This window comes from Melospiza georgiana, chromosome 21 (genome assembly GCF_028018845.1).
Source record: "Melospiza georgiana isolate bMelGeo1 chromosome 21, bMelGeo1.pri, whole genome shotgun sequence".
Taxonomy (NCBI): domain Eukaryota; kingdom Metazoa; phylum Chordata; class Aves; order Passeriformes; family Passerellidae; genus Melospiza; species Melospiza georgiana.
The window spans coordinates 8,388,671-8,404,425 of record NC_080450.1 but is presented as its reverse complement, the minus strand read 5'-3'; the positions used below and the strand labels follow the sequence as shown (position 1 = coordinate 8,404,425).

The 15,755-nt window shown below is 43.9% G+C and overlaps 1 protein-coding gene across 5 annotated transcripts in view; it reads right to left on the bottom strand.

Moving 5' to 3' along the window:
• Positions 1 to 15,416, bottom strand: part of TNRC6C (trinucleotide repeat containing adaptor 6C) — a 104,085-nt gene extending 88,669 nt beyond the window's left edge. For 3 of the 5 annotated variants that reach the window (XM_058038551.1, XM_058038553.1, XM_058038552.1), the window contains exon 1: positions 14,198 to 15,407. The gene's annotated coding sequence lies outside the window, so the exon portion shown is untranslated. Of the gene's footprint in view, positions 1 to 14,197 lie in introns of all 5 variants that reach the window. The other 2 variants (XM_058038555.1, XM_058038554.1) reach the window with 2 other exon arrangements.
• Between the last annotated feature and the right edge of the window lie 339 nt (positions 15,417 to 15,755).

Genomic DNA, 15,755 nt, shown 5'->3' with positions numbered 1-15,755 from the left:
CTTTCCTTAGGATTTTTTCTCCCGAGAATCTGAGAAGCCTCAGGAACAAAATGTAAACAATGATTATCTGCTGCTGTGGAATGCAACAGGTGCATCTGGGATTGGTCTCATGTGGTTGTTTCTAATTAATGGCCAATCACAGTCCAGCTGTATTGGACTGTCTCAGTCACTCACAAGCCTTTGTTATTAATTTTTTTTCTATTCTTAGCCAGACTTCTGATGAAATCCTTTCTTCTATTATTTTAGCATAGTTTTAATATAATATATATCATAAAATAATAAATCAAGCCTTCTGAAACATGGAGTCAACATTCTTATCTCTTCCCTCATCCTAAGACCCCTGCAAACACCACCACAGGTGAGAAATTTAAGTTTTAGGATTTTTACTGTAGACATAAATAGGAAATAAGATGGAATATTTTTAATGTTGTCTTTGTCTTCTTACAGTGCTTTTCCTGTACACTAAATCTAGTACAGACAATGTACCGAAACTTGTAATAAGAGAACAATAAACAACAAAATGAAGACCAAAGAAGTCCCATAGGTCTCTCTTTCCTAACACAAAACTGTTACAAAAAAGTTTCCCCCATCAAGAGAACCAAACAACCATACAGGCAAAACACTCAAGATGTGTTTAAAAAAGTCCCTTTTCCCAAAATCTGAGATGATTTGGCGTCTCAGAAAAACTTACATGATACAGCAGGGAAGAAAAGGAGATGGAGATAAACATTTTGCTACCACTCCAAAGAGGAAATCAGGCCAGCAAAGGCAAGAACAGCTTAAAAATTCCTGAGAGAAATGGGATGTTCCCCCCTGGCTGGGCCTGCTGACATTTTACCATCTCTAAGTCATTGCAGGGTACCTAAAGCACGAGCAGGTGGATGGATGGCACTCTGGAAAAGCAGCAGATGGCAAAGACTGCACAAAACTTACAGGGAAGAGAGAAAAATATCAGCAAGAGCTAACAAGGATTTGTGGAGGGAAAAAAAAACCTGATTTTTTTCCCTACAGCACAGTCCTAGTATTTTTGGAAAAGATGAAAGAGAAGCAACCAAACTACTTTTCAATCCACATGGAGATTTTTGTTAGTAGGAATATGATTGCTTTATTATTTAATCATTTTAAGAACTATTATTTAGTAATTTAAGGTACATACCAAAATTAGTAGTATGTAAAATAATAAAAAAAACAATAAAAACCCACAAAACTCCTCCCCCAAGGCAGGGACCTGATGAATTTCTGTTGCAGTGTGCCACATGCCCAGCAGTAAAATTTTAATGAACCACTTGGCTGCTGGGAAAATGTGTCCACTTAGTTTCTAGAATATATCAAGTCATGGGGCTGGGAAACAATTAAGGAGGGACAATACTCAGAACACCCTGATGAACTCAAAAAGGCAGAGAATCAGTGAGAAAAAGCACAAGGTACCATGTTTGGCAGGAAATATCCTATATAAATACAGCATAGGGAACAAGTGGGAGAACACCAGTTTTGGGGAGACAAAAAAGCAGGTGCTGCAGTGGATTTCACTCCACAGATGGTCAGAAGTTCTTTAGCTGATGTGCTGTGTCCAGTTTGGGACTTTTACAGCAAGAGAGACACAGGTCAGCTGGAGAAAACCCAGAAAACAGCACCAAAGAAATGAAAAAAGCACAGGCTCTTGGTAAAAACTTCACTTAATCTAAAGAAATGGCAACCCTGCTATTCAAAAAGGTGTTAAAGACAGAGGTAGAGAAGCAAGGAGTAAAATCTTTCTCCTTTAGCTGTGGTAAGCAGCACTGAATTTAAATTGCAACAAAGAAGATTTGGATTAGGTAAAGAAAAATCCTCCACACTGAAGCATTTTAAAAACTCCCAACATTAAAATGTATATCAAATCTTTATAATATACATTTGGAGAAGAGGAAAAACATAAAAAGAAGAGATTATTTATTTTTTATGAAGCAAAATTGATATATGGCCACACCAACTCCTAAACACAAAAACAATTAGACAAAGAACTGGAGGCCTCTGCCCATGTACAAAGGGAAATCCTACAATCTCCTTTCCAGGGAATTAGTGGGGGAAAGCCCCCAGTCACACCCTGTGCACAAGATAAATCTATGGAGGAGTTACAGGTACAGCTGTGAGCACAGAGATTGAAATTACACCCTGTAATTTGAAAGTCTGGGTGCAAAATTTGTTCCTGTGGGGAGTCATAAGTGAAGTTCAATGAGAGTTTTTGTTGGACCACAATTTATGATTCCTTGATGCCATGTTTTGGGGTTTCTCACTGTCCAATTATGTCTCTGTCCTGCAATTAACCCTCATTAATAGATTATTTGCCTTGACAGGAGATTGCTTCCTCTGAAACATCAAGATATCATCCATTGCTAACAGATGTGGGCTGGGGCTTTGCTACCTCCAGTTTCTGATGAACTTATCTTGAAATGTGTAACAGAAAATTCATCTGAACAGGGGCAGCAGTCAGATTTCTGCATCCACTCAGAAATTCCACCAAACCTGGAGTCTGCAGGAGCAGAATGGAGCTGCCACTCAAAACCAACCAAGAACATCACAGCATTAGCTGAGAACATGGTGTGAAAAGCAACACATTCTATTAAAACTGCTGAAATAAGAGGCAGATTTTAGATTGTCCAAGAGATTAAATTAATAATCCTGCTCCTACAAAGTGTAAAACAGAAATTCCAGGATCAGAAAGAGTGTCTGTGTTCCATGCTCTGTCTCAGTAGCACACAGAGTTTCTAAGATGTCACTCTGGAATATTGGTTGAAGAGCAATAAAATCCTGGCAGGACCCCAAGAAGAGAAAAAGAGAACTGCAGCTGGTGTGAGCTGCAGGACCTGGGCTCCCACTGGAAGTTTCCAGCTCAGCCAGTGTTAACTTGCTGTGACCCTCCTTTGTGTGCACATAAGGTAAATAACCACTCAAGCAGATTAGATTAGAACAAAAATAAAGCAGAACAGGCAGTTACTATCATTCAATTCAAGGTATTTTTCAAAAGCACACCAACCTGGCCTTGTTTTAGCTTCTCCTGGTTATCACCAATGACTGGAAGAGGAGGGAAATTCCAGAGAAGAAAAAGTCTTATAAACTAAAGATGCAGATGAACTATGACTGGCAAACCAGAAGTTTGAAGAGCCCATATTTGAGCACTGTCAAGTTCCAGCAAACGTTTGCAGGGTTTGGAGTTGTTTTTTTGTTCATCTAAAGATTTCCTTTTGGTTTTGTTAAACACTCCAGTTTCTCCTGGTGTGTTAGCTGAGAGGGATGGGTGCTGAGGAGAGCACTGGAGTAAAAGCAGGAATATTGCAGGTGCTGTTAACCCTTTATTACTGAGCAAAAGTGACACTGCAGAGGATTTCCTACTGACACCATCCCTGCTCCTATGCAGCAGGAGAGCATTAACTGCACCCTTGGAACTCATCACCCAGTGACATTTGATTTAAAAGGCATCTGAGAACTGCACTCCACGACACATGACACCAATCAAAGCACAGCAAGTGGGGACAATCAGCTGATCAATCATGGAGTTGCAATCCAAATGAAGAGATTCATGTAGGTAATCCCACAGGGATGCCAGCACACAGGTCCATCCCCGCTCCTGTGGGAGTGCTGCTCTCCACAGTGCAGGGATATTAGTGCTCACACAAGCTCCAATATGGAGCAGATCAAGGAGTTATAGGTAAATGTGGCCATGGGCAATTCTAGCACCCAGTTCTACACCAAACCTCAGCCATTTGCACATTTCAGGCATGAACCATACCAGAATTTACTACCTCAATCTGCTGACAACACCACAGCTCACGGGCACCGCTCATGCTATGCAAGCACCAAAAGTAAAAAAGCCCCACATGCCCAAAAAAAAGCTTGCCTTAAATTCATCACTGAAAGCAGGCTACAAACAGCAAGGAACACGCTCTGAAAAACAACTCTCCTCCCCCAGCAAACACAGAGTGATGGAAAAATTAAGCTCCACACAGTGAAGGGTGCAGATAACCAGATTTCCATTCCCTCCCAGGCCTGATGATAGCTACCAGCAGTTGATCTGGCATCTGCTCCACAGCTCGTCCCAAATCTTCCTGGGACATAATGCACAAAGGAAAACAGCTTTGGAATCCAGCAGCTCAGCAAGAGCACAGCATGTTTGTCTCTCCAGATACTGCTGGCTATTTTGGTTTCTGGAAATACTTCAGAAGATGAGAGCCCTGTGCCAGTCCCCCTCAGTGACCAAGTGTCACCCTTTAGCTGACCCAGGAGCCACAGACAAGCTGCTGGCTCTATGCAGCTGAACTCCAAGAACAATTTAGAGGAGCTCTGCTTCCTGGGGCAGCTGCACAGAGAGACTGCAATGTAGGAGGCCAGGAAATTGGAACAGGAGCAGCAGCTCCACAGGATGTTTTGCCATTCCCAGGGAGGGAGGCTGCTGGAGCCAGTCAGTCACCTGTCATCCTGAAGGGACAACGGGGTCAGGAGGGACAGGCCACAGCTGGGAGCACTGTGCAGTGAACCCTCAGAGCCCTCCAGCAAGCAAAGCTAAGCCTTCATGCTCCTCCATTGAAAAAAACCTGAAAATCAACTTTGTGTTACTACAATGATGCACCATTTTACCTCTAAGGATTTCCACCTAATCCTCCTTTCCCCCTTCCATCACAGCTAGGTGCCAGTGCTCAATTATTTCTGAGCCAAATCACTTTGTCAGCAGCAGGTGAAAGCACAGTGAACTTATTTATTGCCAGAGCTGAAGACCAGGTTGGTGCTGTCACACAGGTGGGGTGGACAACACAACTCACAGCATCAAAAAAAGGAAAGAGAATTTACCCTGAAGCCAGGGTTTGTGGTGCTGCCCTTGTGATTATTCTGGGAATAAGGTGATGTTAACACCTTCAGCAAAAGACCCCCAGCTTACAGCAGCCACAGCTCCATTGGGTGTCCACCTTCATGAGTGGCTCAGTGTGATGACACAGGCCCAGGAAGGTGAGCAACACCTCCCCTGAGGCAGAGTGGAAAAATGCACACACACTGCCCTCATTGCAGCCACAGGCAGGGACAGTGCACCAGGCAGCTCCAGGAATAAAACAGCACAGCAGCAGGGACCTGACACACACGTGTCACCCGAGCCGAACACTCATCTGCCCAGCTGAGATGACCTGAGGTCCCCTCCAGCCTGGGCTGTCCTGTGACATTAAAATAATTTCCTAGATGTGTGGCAGAAGCTGTAGAAGCCAATCTCTAGGAAGAGAGGGGGTGAGCCTCTGTTACCACAGCACTGAGACCTCCAGGTGTCACCTTGGGGGCACAGGTGGGTGAGATGCAGGGCACTGGGTGGGGGAATCACAGGACAGCAGCCCCACAGGGAAGGGATGTCCCAAAATCTACAATCAGAAGAAAAATAAGGACACTGCTCCTCATGCTGCAGAGCCCAGGGTGGGCAGGATGAGGTGCTCTCTCCCCACACTGCCTTGGGAAGCTGAAGTCCCTCTGTCCCTCTGTGCTGTGACACCTCACCACACCTGCTCCCACGGGCACAGGCAAGCTGAATGCACAGCTGCTGACACAACGAGCTAAACAAGATGAAAAAGGGAAAAGAGATGTCAAAAAAACCTCCTTGTCTTAGAAACCAAATGGGAAATACACTCAAAGCAAATCTGAGGATGGAGATCTAACTTTTTGTAATATGTTTATTCTTTTAGAAGATTTCAGAATACACAAACCCATAATTTCCTTCTGCTGCATTTTTAAATTTGCTGAGTGAGCTCATTGAACATTCAAGCTGTTGTCTTCAAGTTTTCCAAATACCATTCTATTTAAAGGCACTGTGAATAGGGAATTCAATTTATCAAATGAATGAAAGAAGAATTCTTAGCAGGAACCCTGGTGAGCTAATCAAGAGTCACAATAAAATGTCAGGGGTCCTGGAATTCTCGGCAGGAGGTTAACACCAAATTTGATCCGAGTCAAGGAAGACAAAACACACTATAGACTAATAAACTGTACTAAAAGTTGTGCACTGCGAATTTCTGAAAGTTTAAACACAAATGAAGAAAATCTACTTGGTCTGTGCACTTTATACACTCCTTGTATTTCACTGCAAAAATCAAAACACACTGTTCACCCTAATAATGTCATTTAACTTAAAGAAAATACTTTCTAAAGCTTTTAAGTTTTTGTTCCACTGCATCTTCAGCTGCAAGACTGTTTTGAAAATTAAGATGGCAGCATAATTTGAGTAAGATAAGAAACGATAACTCTGTACCTATCTTTAGGCTGGAAACTGGATTCAGTTCAAGATTTATCCTGTCATCCAAAATAAAGGAAACAGCATAATCCAACCACCTTTCCTTCCACAAACCTACCAGAGTTTAAAAGATTAGCCCCGCGGTGCTGAAAGGGTAATCCTTAAAACTTGTGCTTAATGGAAACCAACTTCTCTGCTCCTCTCCTCACTTTCCATACTAAAAGCATAAATTAGAATATCAGACCCAGCATCAGAATGGGCCATCATGCATTTTTCAACTTAGCAAATGAATAGCAGCTCCACGGGGGAGGAGAGGCAGGGTGGGGGAGAGATGGGCAAAGGAAATAGCCATAAATGATCTTCCAGGACAGGAAAACTAGTTGCAGTAAATACCACTTTGGAAATCAATTTATGGTCAATTATGATCTTAGTAATAACTATTTTATGCCTTCATTTAGTGCATGAAATGCCCAGGGGAGCAAATATTCTCAGAAATATATCCAATATGTCTCCAAGTATTTTATCTGATCAGTAGATGCAGCCAGAATCCCAGAAAAAGCAGCTTTTGCTTGTCTGGATGCTGAGGGACTGGGGATGGGGCAGGATGGAAGCACAATTTCAGCGCAGGTGGACTATCAGTGCTGCAATATCACCCAGATAAAAAAGATTTTATCAGTCTGGGTTGTTGGTTTCACAAGCAATGAGTTTTGTCATCACTGCAGTATTTCACCCAGAGATCTGTGAAGTACATTTCATTCTCACAAATGTAAGAAAAAATTAAAGTTAAGGGAGAGGATTTCTAAGAAAAAATTAAAGGTTTTTTTTTTTTAGGCAAATCATTACGTAAACATCCATCCACTAAGCCAACCTCTGCTTTATTCAATTAATACATGTAAATGTGGTGGCAGAGTATAAACACTGACATCTCTAATGCACTGTTGGTGTAATGAGACTTATTTGGACCATTCTTTTCTCAAGTGAAGGAGTTGATTCTCTGAGATTGATTAGAAGAATAAAAATAGTAAAAATTCACCACATTCACCAAACTCCACCTAGATAATAAATCTTTCACCTGAAACAGAGCTATTTATACAGAGACTGCTTCTCAACAGCAGCAGTTCTATTGCTGTGAGACACCAAATTTAGCTCCACACCTGGATCAGACATCTTTTATAATGATCATACTAGAAAACAATAAATAGCATTTAGTTTGCTACCACTAGGCTCTCCTCCTTCCTTATCAGAAGATGTTGCATTCCCCATATTAATTTATTTTTGAAAGATTCAAGATAAACATATACTTCATTATAGTTTACATCAGCAAAGAGAAACCAAATAATTTCACAGGCAGGAAGATGTGAACAGCACATGTATGCCAACAGGTTATTTTTAACTAAGAGCAATTTCTTCTGCATCACAAAACAGGAATGAGTACTGGGCACTTACAGCATTCCACCAGAAGGAGATAAGGATGATTCAATTTGCAGAGATGGAGCATCTTTTGTAAGAGAAAGAATTTCAGGGTAGCACCCATTTGAAAGCTGACGATGTGGTAAAAACTCAGACAATACAAACACTGGGAGCAATTCTCTTCTGTTAAGTTTGGGCACTTGGTAAGTGCAACTAAAAACACTGAGAGAAGAGGAAAGTTGAGACCTGCAGATGGACAGAACGATGTTAGCAGAGAGATAATGAGGAATCCTGCTCCTGCCTTTGGTAACACACTGTGTAGTGTAAGTAGTGATTTACTTGGTTTACACACACCCCCATTAGGTTATGCCTGCAGTGCTACTGAAGTTTTTAGCTCCATATTTCATGTGCAGGATCATCCTCAAGGCTACTGTGAACATACACTGTGTTCAAGCAAAAACATTACAAACACCACCAAGAGCACCTTCCACGGTCTATGAATGACCTTGTAGGAACACAGGAAAATGGCAGTCAGCACATTATGCATCTGTACAGCTGATTTTTATTTATTTTTTTCCCTTGGCATTCTCCCTGAACTGCTCCTTTTTTCTAGAACGGTTTGTGTTAAAGCACTGGGCTGATGCTCTTTTGTTTACCAGTAACCAGCCACTGTTTAAAAACAAGGATCTCCATTGTCAGCACCAATGAATGAGGCGAGCATCAGCCATGAAAACACTTTGGAATTCTGAAGAACTCAAAGACCTGAGAGTCGGAGGCTTGAGCAGGACTGAAATCAAACTGACACAACACAGATATCTGGCTGAGCTTAAAATAGACTTGGCAGAAGTCAGCCTGGACTAACAATCGATCTGTGGACAGACACACTGACCACCCAGAATGTGTTCAAGCCGCAGCAAGCACTCCCCATCCCTTCACCAAAACAAACAGCTCTCCCACTTCCCACGGGGAAGCTCTGGAAATGCAGGATGAGAGAAAACTGTAAACTTTGTGCATACAGAGCACGGGAAGGGAAGAAAGGAATAGGAAGGAAAAGAGCACAACCAAGAAAAATCAGGTAATGCCATTCTAAGAGACTCCTCTTGGGCAACACTGTAACAAAGGCAGCAGCACCATCCCTACAGAAAATCAGCATGGGAAAACACCACAGACCCCAGAACAAGGAGCTGGGGGAGAGAAATAGAGGGAGGAATGGATCTCCCTCTGAAAACACCCATGGGCAGCAACTAAACATAGCCCAGGGTGGTTGTTTTCCTTGCTGTGGAAGGGGGGGTGGCTGTTATCTTTTCCTAAATGAGCCTATAGCTGGTAGCTGCATGATAACTATTTTGAGATATATAAACATATTTTTTCTCTGGGGCTTAATTACCACAAAGGATGCCAACCGATTTGACAAGTCAATTTTTCTCTCAAATAAAAAAAAAAAAAACACACCAAAAAAAAAACCCACCTGAAAAATCTTATTGTCTAGCAATGCAGAGCTTAAAAAAACCGCACAAACATCCAAGGGATAAATATTAGGTATTTTCAATACAAAGCAGTAAGCAATTGTTATCATTTCTCATAACCAAGTCCCTAAAACATAGAGGCTCCGGACTGAAATCTAAGTAAATGTACATCTGGTTTGCAATTTTTTAAATGGCTGTACATTTCAAACCCCAGAAAAAGCAGGCTGCAGATAGCTGTTTATTACAAATGACTTCCACCTCCTCCACAGCCCTCAAAGGCAAACTATAAAGCTGTGTGCAAAGCCAGACAATCTGGGCACCCAGCCATAAACCATCACTGCTGCAGCACAGATAACTGTTCCCCCTCTCAGCCATCCCTGGCTGCAAACCCACGGGGAAGAGCTCCAGAAACCAGACCTCAGGACTGCCAGGGCTTCTAATATTTTATGAACTTGAATTACAACTACGTTCGAGACCTCAGTGCTGAAAAATTACAGCGCTGATTCACACCCAGGGCTGAGACCAAAACTCACTCGGATTTGCCCGGTACCCTGAACCTCGAGATGCAAGAACAGCCAGTGATTTTACAGCTGCCTTCAGTGACAGAAGCCTTTTTATTGGGAGGAAGAGACAGACATGCTACTCTCTTCAAAAATAAGACAAAAGAATCAGATGCATGTTTTAGAGTAGTGCTGGGTTTTCCACCATCTTTGACACGACCTCAAAGAGCCCAGGGACTGCTCGGTGCCAGTTTCTTTATGATCAAATCCACACATTTGTACCTTGGGTGGCAGATTTTAAAACATATTAGTGACAAGGCAGGAAGGAGCACAATGAAGTTTCAGAAAACACAGTTGTAACTGTATTTGGGAATCCACAGCGAAGTTAACCATGATTAAGTAATGATAAAATAAGCCCAAGCACATCTCCTTCTGGTATTTAAGATGTACAACTGAGCCATGCTTTCAGTTGACAATTTTCCTAACTAGCACAGATTCCTAAAGGGAGATCAAATAATACTTTGATTCCACTGCTTTCATACATTAAGAATAACCATCTTTCATTTTACCAACACCATTTGCCAGTGAAGAGACGGCACAGAGCACATAGATCATTTAGTAATGCAATTTACTGTCACTTCTAGATCATCTCCCCATTCAATAAAGTATACTTCTCTTCTAAACACTATTTGCCCTGGCTGATATCTTCATAATACAGCTGAAAACCTCAAGCCATTATCACTAGAAGGCATCAGCTGATCCTAAATTGGCTAGACTGCAGCGTCACAGGCATTTAAGAGGTTTCCTTATCATTCATCTTTAATACTGAGGGATCGACACACTCCTACCTGCAGCTTCCAGGCCAAGGGGAAACCTTCTAATGGTATTACCATTATCTTGTAATCTGAATTTTAAACAATTAAAACAATAGCACTTTTGTGTTGCAGGTCTCTTACTGTTACCAAAGATGATACATTTTTTATCAGTTGTCGTGTTCAAAGTCTTACATAAAACACTGATTTTTTTAAAAAAAATGCAGAAATATGCACTCTGCACTGAAGCTGCTGAACCTTTAAAGAGAAGCAGCACTGTAACAAGGCACTTAAATTTAAGCCATCAAGAGAGACCATTTGATTTACTCAGGAAAGGTTTGGTCATTTTATTTAAAATCTGCAGTTCTTTTAGTCAATACGATCTGGCAATTCTTTCCAAATGAAAGCCTCTTTTTACTGAAGCAGGGGATGGCTCCACCCCTGACCTCCTCCTTCAGCTTGTTTTGGAAAGGGGCCAGATGACAGCATTTGGAAAAGCGCATGTTTATCTCGGCGAGGCCAGCTGCTAAGTTAACATATTACCCGTTCCCACATCCCCCGCTCTTGGTTAAGTCTTCACAGCTAAAACTGAAAGTAAACGCTGCCATTGGGCTTTTAATAAATGTAACGTGAAAGAGAAAAGGAGTCTCCATGGCACGGAGCATCTGAAGGGGCTGCAGAGGTCCCGGTCATTTAGAGTGAACAGCAGGCAGTAACTCTGTCAATAAAATTCCTGGCCTTTCTGAATGAAGTGAATGAAAAACTGAAAAATAAGCGGGTTTATTCCTAGATTAATTTAAGGCTATGCTCTCCATAAGACTGCCACTCAGCAACAGTTTGCTTGACTACACAAGATTATAAACCCCTGCTTGACAAAACCTTTCACTCGATCTTGTTTTATTGTTAGTCCATACTGGGCAAGGTATGGAACATAAGAGCTTTGAGAGCTTCAACAAAGAATCTTCAGATTAAAATAGTCTTATGCCCAATTCTTTTTCTTATTTTAAGGAAATTTCATCCCATTATTTTCAAAGTCTTAAAAACCTCTTTCAAGAAAAAGTACAGAATTACCTTACTTCCTACAAACATCAGTGAGAGACCTCAACTTATTAAAAGCAGAGTGCGAGCTGTTATTAGAAAAGGCAAATCCTGGAGAAGAAACCAGAAATTAAGGCGGAGGTGGGGTTTTCATTGATCTCATCAAATCCAGCAGGCTTTGCAAATGGGCAAACCCATCCACTCGCAGACGATCAGAGACAGATTTTGGAGGAAGCCAAGATTCCATGGCTGAGAGTGAACCCCCAAGTCCCCACACGGTTTTTAGCCCAAGGGCAGTGTCCCAGAGCAAACTCCACTGTGCTGTGGCCAGCGGGGAAATGGCACAGCCCAAGGCTGCCCACAAGGACATTCCCAGCACTGGGACTGGCAACCTGCACCGCTGACAGCCCCAAAATAATCCATGTGCTGCAAAGCTGATGTACAGCACACACACAACATCTCCTAGGCTGATGGATCCCAGACTTAAATCTGTCAATATGGGAATCCACACATAGAACAGAAAAATGAATATATCCTGCTGCAATCCACAGGAGCTCTCAATAAAAGGTTTGTCTTGTTTCTTTCATTGCTATGAACAAAACCATTAGACAAAAGTACAAAATATTGGCTAAAATGAGCCCCTACTTATGCCCACCCCTTTCCCCCTGGAGCAAGTGCTGGCTGCAGCAGTTTTCCCCGTGGCAGCACCTGCTCTCCGGGGGCTGGATTGCAATGAACCCTCCTCATCTCAGGCAGCCAGGCAGATCACTTCCACTCAGAAATGATCCGTTCCCCTTTGAAGATAAGGACAAAGCCACACAAGGCATTATTAAACTACTGCTGCTGCCCTGAAGCACTCGTTTTCCCTAAAAAAAGTTGAAATTAATCTGATTTACTACAGGTTTGGTTTTTTCTCACAGACTGAGTCCTGGGCTCGGAAGCAGCCACGTTATCCACGAGGAATCTCAGCCAAAAAACACCAAGTGTTCCCCAGAGCAGCCCGAGCTTCCAGAGGCTGGAGCCGCTTCCTCACTGGGGTATCCAGGGCTGACAGTGCTGCTTTCACCTTCTGGAAAGAATTCCAGAAGCCACAGCAGGGACGCCAGCGCATCCGGGGGCTGTTGCTCAGCACACACCATTTTGAGCTCACAAATAACACACAGGAGTAGCCAGCCAGACATCCTAGGGATTCCTGAAGCCCAGGAACTGCGGGAAGGAAACTCTGTGATATGCTAAGCACAGGTTGCAAGTCACCTCCTATTTCCTTGGAAAACACCAGGGGAAGCAGTGAGAACCCGTGTGTACCTTCTCGAAATTATTTTTTTTTTTAATGTAATATCTGAGAGGAAACTCCATTTAAATTCTCATTTAAATTTGCTGGGGAATCCAAAAAAAAAAAAATCCAAAAAAACCCCCACCCACCGCAGGGAAGGAGGGCAGGATCCGGAAGCCGTGCTTGGCTCTCCCAGTGCACCCAGCAGCAGTGCAGATGTTCTCCTGCTCCTCCGCTCCGGCATTGTCCTCAGGTCCACAGCACCACCGACACCCACCTGATTTAAAGCTCTGCACCACTAACAGCGGGATTTATTGGAATTTTAATTACCTTAACCGGCCTAATGTCCACAGCAAATTTCTGTACATAAATTAGCATAATTCGCCAGATACATACATATGCAAACGAGAAGGAAAAATATGCAACAGACATGGGTATGACGTCCCAAAGATTATTTCTAAATTTAAACTGGCTGTTAGAATAATTGAATAAATCTCATCTCGCAGATACACTCGAGTTGTAGCAGAAAATAAACTAGTCACAAAGACCTGCAGTATTATTTTTAATGGGAAAAGAGGGGGGGGGGGAACCCAATTGAGTTCAATAAATCCCATAATTGAACCTTCAACTAATTACATATTAAGAAGATTAACCTTTGACACAAACTTGTGATACAAACAAAGAAGCCTCGAACAATTAATAAACTTCCAGTGTTTCAAGATTTCTCAGGTTAACAACTGAGCCCTCCCCATTTTCCTACCCTTCTGCGTCGCAGTTAAAGGAATAAAACTCTGTTTACTATTCTCTCTCCCCCTGGACATTCCAGGTTTAGACGAAGATCTCTCTGTGAACACTCAGGAGAAAATTACTGCGGATCCTCACAATCTCATTACGCGGGGGAAAAAGAGGAAAAATAACCCAAAGCTAGGTATTTGAACTTTTAAGAGAAAGCAGCCATGAAGGACAAAGCTGGAGCTCATGTGCTCGCCCACAGGGCAGCAATGCTGGCCATGCCCACAATTTTCCAGCCCTGGGATCATTTCCAAGGCGCTGTGCGATAATTTTCACACGTGTAAGTTCTAAAGCAAGAGCACACGGCCGTGCCTTGCAGCAGGAGCTGCCTTCATGTCATGTCTGAATGGCACAACACGCTCACAAATGGCACTTTCTGCTCGCTGTGCGGGGAGAAACAGCGATTCCGGACACAGAAAAAACACCCAGTTAATTCTACCATTAAAAAAATATCCGCAGGTTGCTCGCATTTTTAAAAAATCGTATAAAAATAAAAGATTTTGAAATGTTCTGGGGTGTTTCTTGCTTCGCTGACTATTAAACAGTTTAAAAATAATAATAATCTAGTTTAGACTTGTGAAAAAGGAGCAATGCACCGGCTTTGCAGGTCTCTTCCCCTGCTAACTTCTACCGTGCCCGGATTAAGAGATGCTCTTACCCCTTCTTACCTTTTAGTCTTTTCTTTATGGGGCTCTTTGGCAGCTTTCGATTCAGTCTTGCTGTAAGGAAACAAGTGAGTATTTTGTCTACCGTGTAGGGGTCTCTCTGACGTGTTCCTTTCTTATTTTTAATGCTTCTTTTTTTTTTTTTTCAATTTTTTTGTAAGTGTACCCGTAATTTCACGAATATGAATACGAAAAAAATCTCACACGGCCAAAAAAATTAAGTTTTTTGTTGTTTTGTCGTCGTTTGTTTACCCCCCTCAGGGAAAAAAAAAAAAAAAAAAGTCTGCCACACAGGAGATGAAAAAAACCCAACAGATCAACAGGAAAACACTATCCAAGTAGAAAAGCAAAGAGCTTCAGTGTTATCCAGCCCAGAGGAGAAGTGCAGCAAAAGCAGGTCCAATTCCAAAACAAGCTTTTGATTTCCAGTGAAGCAAAATTTTAAAAAAAATAAAAGAAAAATAAAACAACAAAAAAATAACCAAGACCAAGAAACCAAGACAAAATACACGTTCAAGTCCCCAGCTAAATTTCTGCACGAGTGTGTCTTAAATACAAGTTTGCTTTCATGTGTTGCAGCAAAACCCACGGAAAGCCAGGATTTGGAGTTGATCGGGATGAGTTCTCGTGTGTGTGTCTTGATGGGTTCTCAGTCCACATGGAGGAGCATCTGAGGGTTTTTCAAAAAGTGCAAATCAAAAAGAGAGAAACCGGGATCCAGAAAAAGAGTTTTAAGATGGATCCCCCCTTCAAAATAAAAGGAGGAGGGGGTGGAAAAAAACAATAAAAAAAAAAAAAAACCAACTGAAAGAGCACGGCGGAGGCACGGGGGCTGCGGAGTCTCACATGGGGCTGCGGGCAGGAGGAGGATCCCGCCGGGAGCTCCGGGGGGGCGGAGGATCCAGCGGAGGCTCTGCCAGGGGAGGAGGGTCCGCGGCTCCGCAGGGACCCCGCGGGCGATCCGCGGCGGGAGGAGGATCCGGCAGCCGCTCCCGCAGGAAGGAGCGAGCGCGGGGAGGGGATCCGGGGAGGAGGATCCAGCAAAGTCTTTCACGGAGGGAGGAGGGAGCGGGGAAACCCGACAGTCTGTGTGCCTGGCTCGCAGCGGGATCCGCGGGCAGGCGGGAGCGGGGCGATCCCGCGGCTCTCTCCGTGCGCTCCGCAGGGATCCGGCAGGGACCGGCGGGGAGCGGGGCAGCCGAGGCGGCGGCGTGTCCCCGGGGAGCCGCAGCAGCGCCTCGGGCAGGGTCGGTCGGTCCGCCGGGGTGCTGAAGGGGAGGGGGGAGGGAACGCAGCGTCGCTCGCCGTCTCTCCCGCTCGCTCTCGCCTCGTCCGCTCGCAGGGCAGGCGGTGCCGGGCTCAGTGCCGCCGGGCCGGTCCCCCGCTCCTCCGCGCCGCCGCTGCCGCCGGTGCCGCCCTGGGGAGCAGAGGAGCCGCTGCCGCCGCTGCCGCCGCCGCGGCCATTTTGTCGCTGACTGACAGAGCCCCGCCAGGCAGCGCGAGACCGCGGGGCGGCTCCGCGCGCGCCCCCTCCCGCGCTGGCCGCCAACAGGAAGTGCCG